Genomic DNA, 15,254 nt, shown 5'->3' on the forward strand with positions numbered 1-15,254 from the left:
ACAAGGACACGTCCACCACACACCACAATGTGGCTGGGTCTACCAGACAGTGAACCACCACTCTGCAATCAAGACACTCCAATATGTGCAACAAAGAAAAAATAAACCAAAAACGCAATGCACCAGAGTTTACGTGGTTCGGCCAAATTGCCTACATCCACGGAGTAATACCCTACCTAGGGTTTCGTATATTACTCAATACACTCCTAGATATTTTGACCGCTACAACAGTCCAGGAACACCAATCCCTGCTATAGTCTAAAATGCAATTCAGACAAGGGCACCAACCCCAACCCCCTAGACAAGCTCCAACTTGCTAGGTCACAATGTAAACCAATAATTCAAGTTCCCCAAATTACATTCATGATCTAGGTTCTTCATCATTAACCATAACCTAGAAAATAATAGACAATAACTTGTGAATACGGGTTACCTCAACTTGTGTAAGATGCATGGTAACAATACTTGTTTCTCTTGGGTTATGGGCCCACCACCCTTCCGCTGCACTTTTCAGACAGGCTAACAACAACCCTTTATCTTTCTTGAAAGTAAGTAACTACAACCATGTTCCCTTCTTTTCTTCTGCTGCTTCTTCTTCCTTCTCTTTCACTTTCTTTCTTGTTCAGCAAAACAAAAGACTTCTTATTCCCAAGCTTCAGATCTCCAAAGCCAACCAACGTCTTCTGGTTCGACCTCCATGCTCTTCCCAAGCTCCTCAAAATGTCCTCTTCTTCTGCTGGAGTTTGCTCTCCTTTTATAGATTAATTAAACTCAGAGTTTGAATCAAACTCAGAGTTCCTATCTGACTTAACCAAGGAGTGTTTTGACGTACAAATCGGACTAACTTAGAGATCTCCAATGAACAATCTCACCGTTGGATTTGAAAATCAAGAAGTCGTGAAGCTCTCCTCCAAAAATCGGCTCAATCGGACATTGGATGACCATCCGATGAAGAGGTTGATCAAAACTGGACTCAGAGTTTGAATCAAACTCAGAGTTCCTATTTGACTTAAACAAGGAGTGTTTTGACGTACAAATCGGACTAACTTAGAGATCTCCAATGAACAATCCCACCGTTGGATTTGAATATCAAAAAGTCATGATGCTCTCCTCCAAAAATCGGCTCAATCGGACACTGAATGACCATCCGATGAAGAGGTTGATCAAAACTGGACAGAGACCCTCAAAAACGGAATTCTTGAGTTTTCTTTATTTGAATTGGATTCTTTCTCTCGGAACCTTTTTGTGTGTTGCTATACCATATCAAAGCCCACTTAAGTTGCCAACAATGACAACACCTTCATTTTAGGCCAATGGAACAACAGATTGTTTTAAGTCTATTTGACTAAGTGGACCATTGGACCATTTGCATTATTCATTTGGTAGTTGGCCTTAAGGGCGAAGCCATAATTTAATATCGAGAAGGGTCAAGTATTGATATTTCACACTAAACAAAACATCTTTCTTCTCATAAAGAATCTTTCCAATCGGAGGGCTAAGCACTAACTTCACATATACGAAGAAGGTTGGAGGAAAATTTTCATAAAATGCGAAAGGGAGATACTTCAAAAAATTGCTCTACCTTTGACTGGGCTTTTGTAGTCCCATAAACCCACCCCACCCTAAGAAAGAATAAAAAGGAGAGACATGCGATTATGTATCGCATCCAAGGTTTAAAGTGATACTAGTCGATACGTATCTGTATTTGATCCAACCGATACGATACATCTCGAAACACCTTTCCATTAAATTACACTAAAATACATTAGCCAGACCGATACAAAATTCGATACAGGACGTTATGTCTCTTAAAATCACCTGACCGATGCGATACTCGATACTGATACTTTAAACCTTGATCGCATCAGTTGTATCGTATCAAATAATGGGATTCTTTAAAGTTTGCCTTCACTCCACTTGAATATTGTTGTGTGGGAGCCGGAGTCAATTTGGGAAATCTAGTTCTACTTGGAAAAAAAATAATAATAATAAAACTTTTGGAATCTTTGTTATTTATTCTGTATTTTTTATTGCCATGGTGCTGTCGGCAGCAGAAGTTTTTTGACTTTTTTGTCAATTTTCGTTTTTTATGGGGAAGAAGGTTCTAAGAAATTGCCTTGCTCATTTTATTTTGTTGATTTAGCAGCGGAGAAAGTAGCAGTAACGGGTTATATAAGGTACAAATTTGGTTGATCTTACATCGCTTCTCGTTTTCAATTCCCTTATCGGGGTAATTGATAGAAGATGAAGTAATTAAGTAGTTTGGCTGAGTAGTGGTCGATTGGTACCTTGTACAAGCATTTCTGTAGAAGGTCAGATGGAAATCATAAGCTTGGCCATCGTTCTGAATCCTCTGGTGATGTTGCTATTTCTTTTTTCATTAGTAGAAATAGCCACGGCAGTTCCACCAATAGCCTTGCCGGATTGTGACAGCAAATGTGGAGATGTAGACATACCCTACCCTTTTGGCCTCAGGGAAGGTTGCTTCAGTAGCGATATTCAGTACAAAGTCACATGTGATGCCCGGAGTGGTACCCTCAAACCCTACTTTGGAAATTTTACAGAGGTTCTTGAGATATCATTATTGGAAGCTCATTTAGTTCTGCGTTTCCCAGATGTTTCTTATGAATGCTTCAATAATACAGGAAACAAAACAGAATCGTTCTTAGTAGGATATTACTTCGAAGATTCACCGTTCAGGGTCTCAGTCACCCGCAATAAGCTCATAGGCATAGGTTGCAACACTGTTGCCATCCTAAATTCAAATTTTGGGTTTGATAGCGGAAATTTCAGTAGTGGGTGCATATCAATGTGTGATAAGTTGGATAGTGTGACCAACGGGTCTTGTTCTGGAATTGGTTGTTGCCAGACCTCAATTCCATTGGGTCTGAATGATATTGATGTGACTTTTGGAGTTTCTAGCAAAAAATCGAATCCAAAGTTCAACCCTTGCAGCTTTGCCTTCATAGGTGATTATGAATCCTTCACCTTTGACTCATCACATCTTTCAAGAAAGGAATTTAACAGTCCAGATATCCCAACTGTGGTGGACTGGGCGATTGGCAATGAAACATGCGGGCCAAACAGCTATCCCTCTAACTCAACCAATGCCCCTGGCTACAAATGTACCTGCAACGATGGTTTTGAAGGCAACCCTTATCTCCTTGATCAAGGATGCCAAGGTAAGGAGTATCTTATCTTTTCTTGAGTCCTTAGTTTGTTGTTGTCAGTCATGCATCTAGACTTCGTTACATTCGTTATAGTAGCTAACAACTTTTCGTCATTCTTGTAATGTGGTAATGCTTTGATGAAGATATAAATGAGTGTGAATCCACTAATAACTGCGATAGGAATGCTATATGCAATAATACCTACGTGGTTCTGGCTGTATTAAAGACACGAAACACATGCTAGTGATAAAAATTGTTGCAGGTAATTTTATTTATTGATAATAAATTTGCTATTTTCTTGCACAGTTCTTTTATGAAGTCCTCGTTAGGAAAGAGTATTTTTATCAGATAAGCTCAGCATATAGGCCACCCAACTGTTTGACTTACTAATTTATCTCGGATTCATTTTTCAATCTACTATGACTTGAATTGGAAAATGTAAGCGATTCAAATCGTGAAATACCAAAGGAGGAAAGAGAGCCAATCAAAAGACCTGTTATTGCATTCAATCCCAATCCAAAATGGGTACTTGTTTATAAATCCTCAAATGTTGAAGGATTACTTATACATATATATATATATATATATATATATATATATATATATATATATATATATATATATATATATATATATATATATATATCTAAATTTGACTTTATGCATGTAGGTACCGGTGCAGGTTTCATGGGTTTATTTACCTTTGTTTGGGTTTTGTATTGGGCAATTCAAAGAAAACGTAGACAAAGAGAAAAATTCTTCAATCAAAATGGAGGTCTGTTATTGCAGCAACAAATTGCTTCAAAGAAAGGGGAAAAATATATTGCCAAAATTTTCTCTAGTAAAGCATTAAAGAAGGCAACTAATAACTTCCATGACAGTCAAATAATTGGCGGAGGTGGGTTTGGTAGAGTTTACAAGGGTACCTTATCAAGTGGGAAAGTAGTTGCCATTAAGAAATCCAAAATTGTGGACAAAGGTCAGATTATACAGTTTATAAATGAGGTTGATATCCTCTCTCAAATCAATCATAGGCATGTGGTGAAGCTTTTGGGTTGTTGCTTAGAGATTGAGGTTCCATTATTAGTTTATGAATTCATTTCTAATGGAACCCTCTCTGAACATATCCATAGGAAGAATCAAACACCTAGTCTTTCATGGGGAAATCGTTTGAGAATTGTTGCAGAAACGGCCGATGCTCTAGCGTATTTGCACTCTTCTCATGCAATACCTATCATTCATAGAGATGTCAAGTCTTCAAATATATTATTGGATGATAAATATAGGGCTAAGGTATCTGATTTTGGAGCTTCGAGATTGGTTCCTTTGGATGAAACTCAAAAGATGACACAAATTCAAGGGACTCATGGATACTTAGACCCAGAATGTATTCCTACAGGCCAGCTAACTGATAAAAGTGATGTTTATAGTTTTGAAGTTGTTCTGTTGGAGCTTTTGACTGGAAAGAAACCACTTTTATTTGAAGAATCTGGGAAGTGTACAACACTAGTGTCATATTTTTTATCTTCAATGAAAGATGGGAATCTTTTTAATATTATTGATGACATAATATTAATTGATGGGAAGAGAGAACAATTATTGGCAGTCGCTGAACTTGCAAGAGACTGCCTAAAGGATAAAAGGGAAGAGAGGCCAACAATGAAGGAAGTTGCAAAAGAGCTTGATTCTTTGAAGATGTTCTACGAACAATCTTCGACACGACATAATCAAGAGACTGAACCTTTTCTAGGTGAACCATCAACAAATTCTACTGATGCAACTTTTGAAATAGAGATGAGTTATAGTGTAATTGATGATGATCTTAGCTTAGTGGCAAGGTAATCTTTTATTGACATGGTATTATACTCTATGTTTATGGATTTTCAATATCAATTTATTCGTGAATTTCTACTATGTGCAGGTGAGAGAAAGGCAAGTGCTAGTGAAATTCACCGAAGTTGTGTCATGCTTGATGGATTATTTCCGGAGGCTAGATCTATGTTGTTGTATGATAACATAACATTTCTCAATCAAATCTTAGGAGTTAGTTCATTTGGTAAAAACCAACACTTCAAAATTAAGTTGTTATAATTTTTTGTTTGATTATTTTAGATTAAATCACAATCAGATTGAAGTGTGAATATGACTATGATAATCAAATTTGTTCTAAACCTCAAATTATATATCTCTATTCAAAGTGAAAAGAAAATTGGCTTCGTTGAAACTGTCATGCTTCCCTATTTCCTCAACATCTCCATGAGTCTCTCCTTTGCTTCCTTTTATACTATACAACTTTCTCTGTTCCTAAACAAACTTTCCTTCCCCTCCTCCTCCTTTTCTTTGTAGTTAGTTCAAAGGTGGAAACATATGAACTCCTCATCAAATTGGTTGGGTCAACTATGTCTACATATGCCGGGTCCATTTCTCTCTCCCTCGTGGTGTGCTTGATAATATCAGGAAGGATTTATCTAATTTTTATTGGGTGGGCCCAATGGGGTGGGCCCAATGAAGGAATGAAATCCATTGGATTTCATGGACAAGATTGTGTAAATCTAAGGAACAAGGTGGGTTGAGCTTTTGAGACCCTCATTTGCATAATCAAGCTTTACTTGTAAAGGGGGGGGGGGGGGGAGGCTTTGGGAAATTCTTAATAGTTATTGGACCAATTTCATTAAGTCAATTTATTTCCCAACTCGGCCTCATTACTAGAATAGCCAATGTGTTCAATACTTTTTTTTTTGGGGCCAAATGTGTTCAATACTCAGACTTGGGAAAGCAAGTGGGTACTGATTTGCTCGGCCTTGGGATGAATAACTAGTGTCGTGAGTCCGAAGGATGTTATTTTTGAGTCTAATTGTCTCCGGTTGGTAAATCTCAGTGTTTGCAATCAATTACGTTTACTACCCCTGGAAAAAAATAATTACAGAGCCCCTTACTATTAAGAATTAAAAGCTATAAATGGACAGCTCTGCTAAAGCAGTAAAGAGACATTTGTAATTTAACTTTTTTTAGGGGTAATAGATGTAATTGGCTACAAACACAAGGGGTCGATATGTAATATGCTCATGAGGTGGTGGCTGTTGTGGAAGATTGTAAGGCTTTTCTTTACTATTCTTCGTGTTGCTCTGTTTCATATGTTCTAGAGAATCCAATGGCATTGTTGATTCTTTAGCTAGGTAGACCTTGTCTTTTGGCAAGTAAGATAGATTGGCCTTCTGTCACTCTGTGGCTTGTTGATGCTTGTGATTGTGTTCTCTTGCCATTCTTTCCAATAGATTTGCTTTCAACCGGAAAAAAAGAAAAAAGAAATTGTGATCATTTGTGGGCACCTCCTAATGTTAAGTCATTGATCCACCCCTATCCATAAGATTTAGTTTTCCTTTTTCTGTTTATTAAAATTAGAACATAGATCATGGAAACTAGATTCATTCAATGCAATTGTAGAGCTTAGAATTTATTGAATTGTGGATGTATTGTAGAGCCCACATCGGGAAAAAGGGAGAACTAGTTTCTATAGTAGAACTTCCTAATAAGTTCATCATACAAAATGCTGCCAATAATAATTATAAAACCCCAAAGATATTTTTGAAACAATCTATTAACTATTGCGCTGAAGACAACGGGATTACTTCATGATATTTAAGGTTCTAATTGGATGCGTGATTAGTTTTCTTCTATGGCATGTACGTTCTGGTAGCATATTCCTTCTTGATATGGTACATTACGCCTCCATGCAAGGCTGGATGTTTTTTGACATTTGTCCCACTCAATCTTTCTCTCTTACAAGTTGAGATCAAGGAATATGATTGCCACACATTCCTAAGTTCAGATTCACATGTTTACCACCCACCTGTGCCCATCAATGTTAGGGGAGCACGATCCTCTACCCCGACATATAGAGGATCCCAACTCTTTCTTAAAGGCATAATGTCACAAGTCCAAAGGGAATTTTTCTCTTTCTATTCACCCACTTCTAGTGATGAACTCAAACGCAATAACAATGTGTGCTATCTGTTCTGTGATTTGATCTTTCAAGAACTAATAGCAGCTAGCAATGAGAGCTCATGTCTCATTGGAGTGGGCTCTCTTTCTCTCTGCTTTTGAAAAACCAAGAAAGCTTCAAAGAGCTAAAAAAAGTTGGATTGGGTAGTTGGGTGAGAGAGAGGTTGAAGAGAAAGACACCCCCATCTACCATAGCTAACACCTCACTAGGCTCAAGAAGATTGCAATGTTACCTTTTATAATATTAGAGCAGGAGCCAGAGTACAACTTGGCCAATGGACTATAGAGAAGGACCAACACTTTCGGAAACACCAGAGAAATTTCACCATGAGTGGCATTGGAAAAGCAATTGACGTAAAGGAGCATGATTTTGAGCTCTTGACCTTTGGATCAAGGAGGAGGATGTGCTTTGGCTATGAGCTTGGATGGTGGACTAAGATGATTCTGTCATACTCAGCAAACCTCGTACATGGGTTCCTTTAGAACTTGCCAGGTGATATGCAACCCAAGACTTGGACATGAATGATGTTTATGGTTTCTCTACACTTAAAAAGATACCTCTTGTCACCATGGTTGAACCTCGACTTTCATGATTCCATCTCATCTCTATGGTAGTTGATATTATTTCAATTCCTATAAACTCCTGCCCATGTAAATTTAGACAACCATTGATATAAATGTTCACGCGCTATCTTTATACAATAAGGTAGTTAGTGTCATAAATTTCACCACCTTCATCCCTTCACCAACTTGGCTTCTGTGTGGGTTGATCGCAACGATGTTCTTAGTGCTGCAGTCATAGTTTGGTTATGATCTTTCATCGACAGCAGGGCCACAGGCCTTATGAGTTCTATTCGCTTTTCTTATAACAAAAACAGAGTGACATTTTCCCTTGATTTTGGGCGTATGAATATGTTGTTATTAATTTTGAGCACTTATAGATTGCCTTATCACTCTTTCCTGTAGCAAAATTGATCCTCAATAGTATCGGCCCCATCTGGATCTGTTGGTCTAGTGTACTTTTATGCTTCTATATTCTCTTAAGGTACGAGAATGTTCAAATAGACACTTCGTCTTGTTGATGTTTAATTTTGAACCAAATAAATCAGAAGGGAGATGTGATGTTCATGTGGTTAATAGATACTTTATATTTTGTTTCAATAAGAGATCACCAACTCCCTTGATGGGTACAAAAATAAATATTCATAGGTGGCAATGTCTTTGAATAGGCTCACATTTCGAAATAGAATGTGATTGGCCTAACATTATGGCATTTGGTTACTCCATACTGGCAACAAACAAATAGACTTCATAATCTCTTTCAAGATAAAAGGCTGAAGCTTAAGTTTGTTCTAGATACGTTATTGAACATGGACAGTATGTCAAATTACCCAGTTCAATTCTCTCAGCTAACTTCATGTTCTTCTATCATCTTCACAAATATATTTATGGGCAATAGATCACATCATCAAAATAAAGGAACGATTCTCATAGGAATATAATTTTTTTGATGCTCTTATTTGATTCTTAATATGAAAGTTGCAGAAGTAGACACACAAAACCTACGCACAACAATGAATGCACAAGCACTGAAAAGCTATATATGCAGCTCACTGTATTATTTAATCAAAAATTATTCTGGTTTGGGCATCACATAAACAGGGGGGGGGGATGTTAATTGGAGCGAGGAAGCAAAACAAATTTAAAAAAGCGATAGACTAAAAGAAAGAACTAGATATTGGGCAAGGAATGTGGTGGACTGGGAAGTTTCAGATCTTCGAAGCTTGCCCCATACCAAAGTCAATCCCAAAATCACCCCAACTGTTTGAGAAATCACTTCTATAGCAACAAAGGAAGAAAAATGAAATTACTTTTGCAAGAAGGGATCAAAAGATAAAGCTTGCCACTAGCCAAGGAATATGATGCATAGAGAATTTTCAGATAAAAGAAGTTAGCCCTGCACTAACAACAACATCAGGCACCCCCCACCCCCCAGTATTTGGGAAATTACTTTTTAACATCCTGGGGAGAGAGTGGGGTTGGGGCGGGTTTAGGCGTGGTTTCGAATCATTAACTTATTATGGAGAGCGCAAAATCCTCTGCCTTCACTAGATACAAAGGACATCCTTAAATGACCAAGCAGATGGCAGACAAGCAAACACAACAAAACCACGCAACACCAGTTAGTCAACTTAGACATTCGCATAACCAGTCATAATGTACCTCTAGTGCGTTGTCTGAGAAATCATAATATATCACAGCATTACATCCCAATTTTTGGAGATGCTCTTTCCCAACATGAACCTGTGACTAGGTCACAATGGAGCAACCTCAATGTTCCGCTGAGGTTTCCAACCTTACAATTTTTTCATCTTAAATACCACAAAATACCTACTGCAAATTAAACCCAGCTTTCCCCACCAAATCATGACAACAGTTGTTCCACCACATGCCTAAAACGTAGAGTAGAGAGACAATATTGCAGTGGACCTCACTAAGTAAAAATTCAGAGTGACTAGCAAAACATGGAGATTCCTCTAGTTGTAGAAATCAAGTGAAGAGCTAATTTTTTTCTCTTAAAGGAAGGGGCGTTGAAAATACCATTGTTATCAAGGCATCAGCCAAGACGCCTAGGCGGGTTTTTGACCCCTAGGTGCTATGATGCTTTTTTAACATGTAAGATTTTGGCCTCTTATTGCCTAGGTGCTGCCACCTTGTGCGTAATATTGCTACCAAGGGGCTAAAGCAGTCACTTTTTGACATTTTGTGCCTAGTTGCTGTTATTTATTTATTTTAACATCATTAGGTGGAGAATTATTCCAAATAATGCTAAGAATTTTGTTTTCCAATTCGGACTCTGACATAATAATTGGTATCATTCGGAAAAATTCGATGTAAAAGAATAATTCAGTAATTACTCAAACAATTGAATAATTATGTGTACCATATAGGTAAAGGTAAGTCAAGGTTTGAACTTTAAAATATCAGAATTGAGTATCGTATATGGTTAAGTGATTTATGGAGACATGTTGTTTTATGTAGGAGATGCGTCTCCATTGGGGTGGGAGGAAGTTACCAAAGCCTAATTGAAAGTGGCTTTTCCAAAAGTCTCCAAAAGTCCAGATCACAAACTCAGAATCAAGTCTTCTTCTCAGTACACCCATTCAATCACAATTTGATCAAAGGACGAAAGAATTGATGAACTTCCATCGTGATTAGAGGGAGAGGAAATTTATTAAGTAGATACAAAGAATTCAAACGTATAGAATGATCTAGAGAGAGTTGAAGGTGTCAATGCCCCATTTAGGGGGCGAAAAACTGCCACCACTGATTTTGACTTTTGGAATCAACCCAAAAGATAATAACCACAGGAGGGTTGATGGCATGAATTCTGAACTTGAACCATGAAAGCAAGAGAGAGAGAGAAAGCTCTTCTTAAGGTTATGGGATTGGTACCCGTCAATTTGGTTTTGGATCAGAACGAAAGAAAAATCAGCCTAGGATCTTAGAATTTGAATCTGTTGAACAATGAAAGCGATAAAGAAAGCTCTTCTTATGGTCATGGGATTGGTACCCATCAATTTCGTTCGTAACTCAATTAAAAGTGGTGAGTCAAGTCAATAGGTGCCCTTCAAATATCATATTATTTTATTTGATAATGTGCTTAGAGATGTAAATACGTTTTCCGATATTAAATCTCAATTATAAATTTAATCTTTGAGAAGGATGGATTGTTTTGAGTCTATTTGATTAAGTGGACCATTGGACCATTTGCATTGTTCATTTGGTGGTTGGCCTTAAGGTCGAAGTTAGGATTTAACATCGAGAAGGGCCAAGTATTAATATTTCAACACAAAATAAAATTACTTTTCTTCTCATAAATAATTTCTCCAACCGGAGGGCTATACACTAATTTCATGTGTAGGAAGAAGGTTGGAAAAATGCTGAAGGGAGAAACTTCAAAAAATTGCTCTGCCTTTGACTGGGCTTTTGTGGTCCCATAAACCCACTCCCTTTAGAAAGAATAAAAACAAAATCATCATCCCCCACCACCCAAAAAAAAAAAAAAAAAAAAAAAAAAAAAACCAAGAGAAAAAGGAGAAAAAACTAAAAGACTTGATGGAATGCCAAGTGATGATATGAAAGGTCTTTTGGTAGTTAGTACAAGTTATTCAACATTTTATTTTCCAACAATTATGGAAGGCCATGTGATGATAATAAAAGCTCAATAGCGCTTATTCACATCTTTCAAGATATGAAAGTTCCATTGCAATTATCTAGAAATTTTTGAATAATAAGAAAATGGCATGAGCTTGGAAAGTTTTTTAGGGGGAAGAAGGTTCAAAGAAATTGCCTTGCTCATTTATTTTTTGTTGATTTAGCAGCGGAGAAAGTAGTAGTAACGGGTTATATAAGGTACAAATTTGGTTGATCTTACATCGCTTCTGTTTTCAATTCCTTTATCGGGGTAATTGATAGAAGATGAAGTAATTAAGTAGTTTGGCTGAATAGTGGTCGATTGGTACCTTGTACAAGCATTTCGTGGAGAAGGTCAGATGGAAATCATAAGCTTGGCCATCGTTTCAAATCCTTTGGTGATGTTGCTATTTCTTTTTTCATTAGTAGAAATAGCCACGGCAGTTCCACCACCACTAGCCTCGCCGGGTTGCCGCAGCAAATGTGGAGATGTAGAGATACCCTACCCTTTTGGCCTCGGGGAAGGTTGCTTCAGTAATCCTTACTACAATATCACATGTGATGCCCCGGAATGGTAAACCCTACTATTATGGCATAGAGGTTCTTAACATATCATTATTGGAAGCTCATTTCATTCTCAGTTACCCATATGCTACTTATGAATGCTTCGATAGTACAGAAATCTAACGGAATCATCCTATACCATATATGGCGGAGACAGGTTCACCGTTCGTGTTCTCAACCACCCGCAATAAGCTCATAGGCATAGGTTGCAACACGGTTGCCTTGTTAAATTCAACTTTTGGTGATGTCGTAAATGTCACTAGTGGGTGCATATCAATGTGTGATAAGTTGGATAGTGTCATCAATGGGTCTTGTTCTGGAATTGGTTGTTGCTAGACCTCAATACCTTTGGGTATTAAAGAATTTTATGTGACTCTTGACCGTCAAGTTAGCAACAGTTGGAATTCAAAGTTCAACCCTTGCAGCTTTGCTTTCATAGGTGATTATGAATCATTCACCTTTAACTCATTATATCTTTCAAAAAAGGCGTTTGATAGATTAGAGATCCCAATTGTGTTGGACTGGGCGATTGACAATAAGACATGCGGGCCAAACAGCTATATCTCTACTTCAACCAATGCCCCTGGCTACAATTGTACCTGCAAGGATGGTTTTGAAGGCAACCCTTATCTCCTTGATCAAGGATGCCAAGGTAAGGAGTATCTTATCTTTTCTTGAGTCCTTAGTTTGTTGTTGTCAGTCGTGCATCTAGACTTCGTTACACTAGCTAACAGCTTTTTGTCATTCTTGTGATGTGGTATGGTTTTGATGAAGATATAAATGAGTGTGAAAATGCTTACATTAATCACTGCCATAAGAATGCCATATGCAATAATACCTATGGGAGCTATACTTGCCATTGTCGAGAAGGCTACCGTGGCGATGGTTTCTCGTATTTCCATCACGATGGTAGGATATTTGGTGGCTGTACTAAAGACATGAGACGCACTCTGGTGATAAAAATTTTTGCAGGTAATTTTATTTATTGATATTTGCTATTTTCTTTCACAGATCCTTTATGAAATCTTCCTTTGCAAAGGAATATTTTTATTGGATAAGCTTAGCATGTAGGCCACCCAACTGTTTGACTTACTAATTTATCAAGTAAACTTGGATATATTTTTCAATCTACTATGACTTGAATTGCAAAATGTAAGAGATTCAAATCGTAAAATACCAAGGAGGAAAGACAACAAATCAAAAGACCTGTTATTGCATTCAATCCCAGTCCAAAATGGGAAAATAATAGTTTATAAATCCTCATTTGATAAAGAATAATTATATATAAAATATATATATATATAAAATATATATATATATATATATATATATATATATATATATATATAAAAATATATATATATATATATATATATATATATATATATATATATATATCTGAATTTGACTTTATGCATGTAGGTACCGGTTCAGGTTTCCTGGGTTTGTCTGCCTTTGTTTGGGTTTTGTATTGGGCAATTCAAAGAAAACGTAGACAAAGAGAAAAATTCTTCAATCAAAATGGAGGTCAATTATTGCAGCAACAAATGGCTTCAAAGAAAGGGGAAAAAGATATTGCAAAAATTTTCTCTAGTAAAGCATTAAAGAAGGCAACTAATAACTTCCATGAGAGTCAAATAATTGGGGAAGGTGGTTTTGGTAGAGTTTATAAGGGTACCTTATCAAGTGGCAAAGTAGTTGCCATTAAGAAATCCAAAATTGTGGATAAAGGCCAGATTATACAGTTTATAAATGAGGTCGATATCCTCTCACAAATCAATCATAGGCATGTGGTGAAGCTTTTGGGTTGTTGCTTAGAGGTTGACGTTCCATTATTGGTTTATGAATTCATTTCTAATGGAACCCTCTCTGAACATATCCATAGGAAGAATCAAACACCTAGTCTTTCATGGGGTAATCGTTTAAGAATTGCTACAGAAACGGCCGATGCTCTAGCTTATTTGCACTCTTCTCATGCAGTACCTATCTTTCATAGAGATGTCAAGTCTACAAATATATTACTGGATGATAAATATAGGGCTAAAGTATCTGATTTTGGAGCTTCGAGATTGGTTCCTTTGGATGAAACTCAAAAGATGACACAGATTCAAGGGACTCATGGATACTTAGACCCAGAATGTCTTTCTACAGGCCAACTAACTGATAAAAGTGATGTTTATAGTTTTGGAGTTGTTCTGTTGGAGCTTTTGACTGGAAAGAAACCACTTTTATTTGAAGAATCTGGGGAGTGTACAACACTGGTGTCATATTTTTTATCTTCAATGAAAGATGGGAAACTTTTTAATATTATTGATGACAAAACATTAATTGATGGGAAGAAAGAACCATTATTGGCTATCGCTGAACTTACAAGAGACTGCCTAAAGGATAAAAGGGAAGATAGGCCAACAATGAAGGAAGTTGCAAAAGAGCTTGATTCTTTGAAGATGTTCTATGAACAATCTTCGACACAACATAATCAAGAGACTGAACCTTTTCTGGGTGAACCATGTACAAGTTCTACTGATGCAACTTTTGAAATAGAGATGAGTTATATTGTAACTAATGATGATCTTAGCTCAGTGGCAAGGTAATCTTTTATTGACATGGCATTATACTCTATGTTTATGGGTTTTCAATATCAATTTATTCTTGGATTTCTTCTATGTGCAGGTGAGAGAAAGGCAAGTGCTAGTGAAATTCACCGAAGGTGTGTCCTGCTTGATGGATTATTTTCGGAGGCTTGATCTATGTTGTTGTACGATTGAACATAACATTTCTCTATCATATCTTAAAGAGTTAGCTCATTTGGTAAAGACCAACACTTCATAATTAAGTTGTTATAGTTTTTAATTTTGATTATTTTAGATAAAATCACAATCAGATTGAAGTGTGAATATGACTATGATAATCAAATTTGTTCTAATCCTCAAATTATATATCCCTATTCAAAGTGAAATGAAAATTGGCTTCGCTGTTTCTTCGTTGAAACTGTCATGCTTCCCTATTTCCTCAACATCTCCATGAGTCCCTCCTTTGCTTCTTTTTATACCATAAAACTTTCTCCGTTCCAAAGCAAACTTTCCTTCTCCTCCTCCTTTTCTTCGTAGTTAGTTCAAAGGTGGAAACATATGAACTCCTTATCAAATTGGTTGTGTCAACTATATCTACATATGCCGGGTCCATTTCTCTCTCCCTTGTGATGTGCTTGATAAAATTAGGAAGGATTGATCTAATTTTATTGGGTGGGCCCAATGAAGGCATGAAATACATTGGATCCCATGGACAAGATTGTGTAAATCTACGGAACAAGGTGGGTTG

The 15,254-nt window shown here is 36.9% G+C and overlaps 1 pseudogene; it reads left to right on the forward strand.

Moving 5' to 3' along the window:
• Positions 1–2,253: 2,253 nt before the first annotated feature.
• LOC149028791 (uncharacterized) lies at positions 2,254–14,686 on the forward strand (annotated as a pseudogene).
• The last annotated feature ends 568 nt before the right edge of the window (positions 14,687–15,254 follow it).

This window comes from Hakea prostrata, chromosome 1 (genome assembly GCF_041222555.1).
Source record: "Hakea prostrata isolate BN-2017 chromosome 1, UWA_Hpros_2, whole genome shotgun sequence".
In the NCBI taxonomy this organism is placed as follows: Eukaryota; Viridiplantae; Streptophyta; class Magnoliopsida; order Proteales; family Proteaceae; genus Hakea; species Hakea prostrata.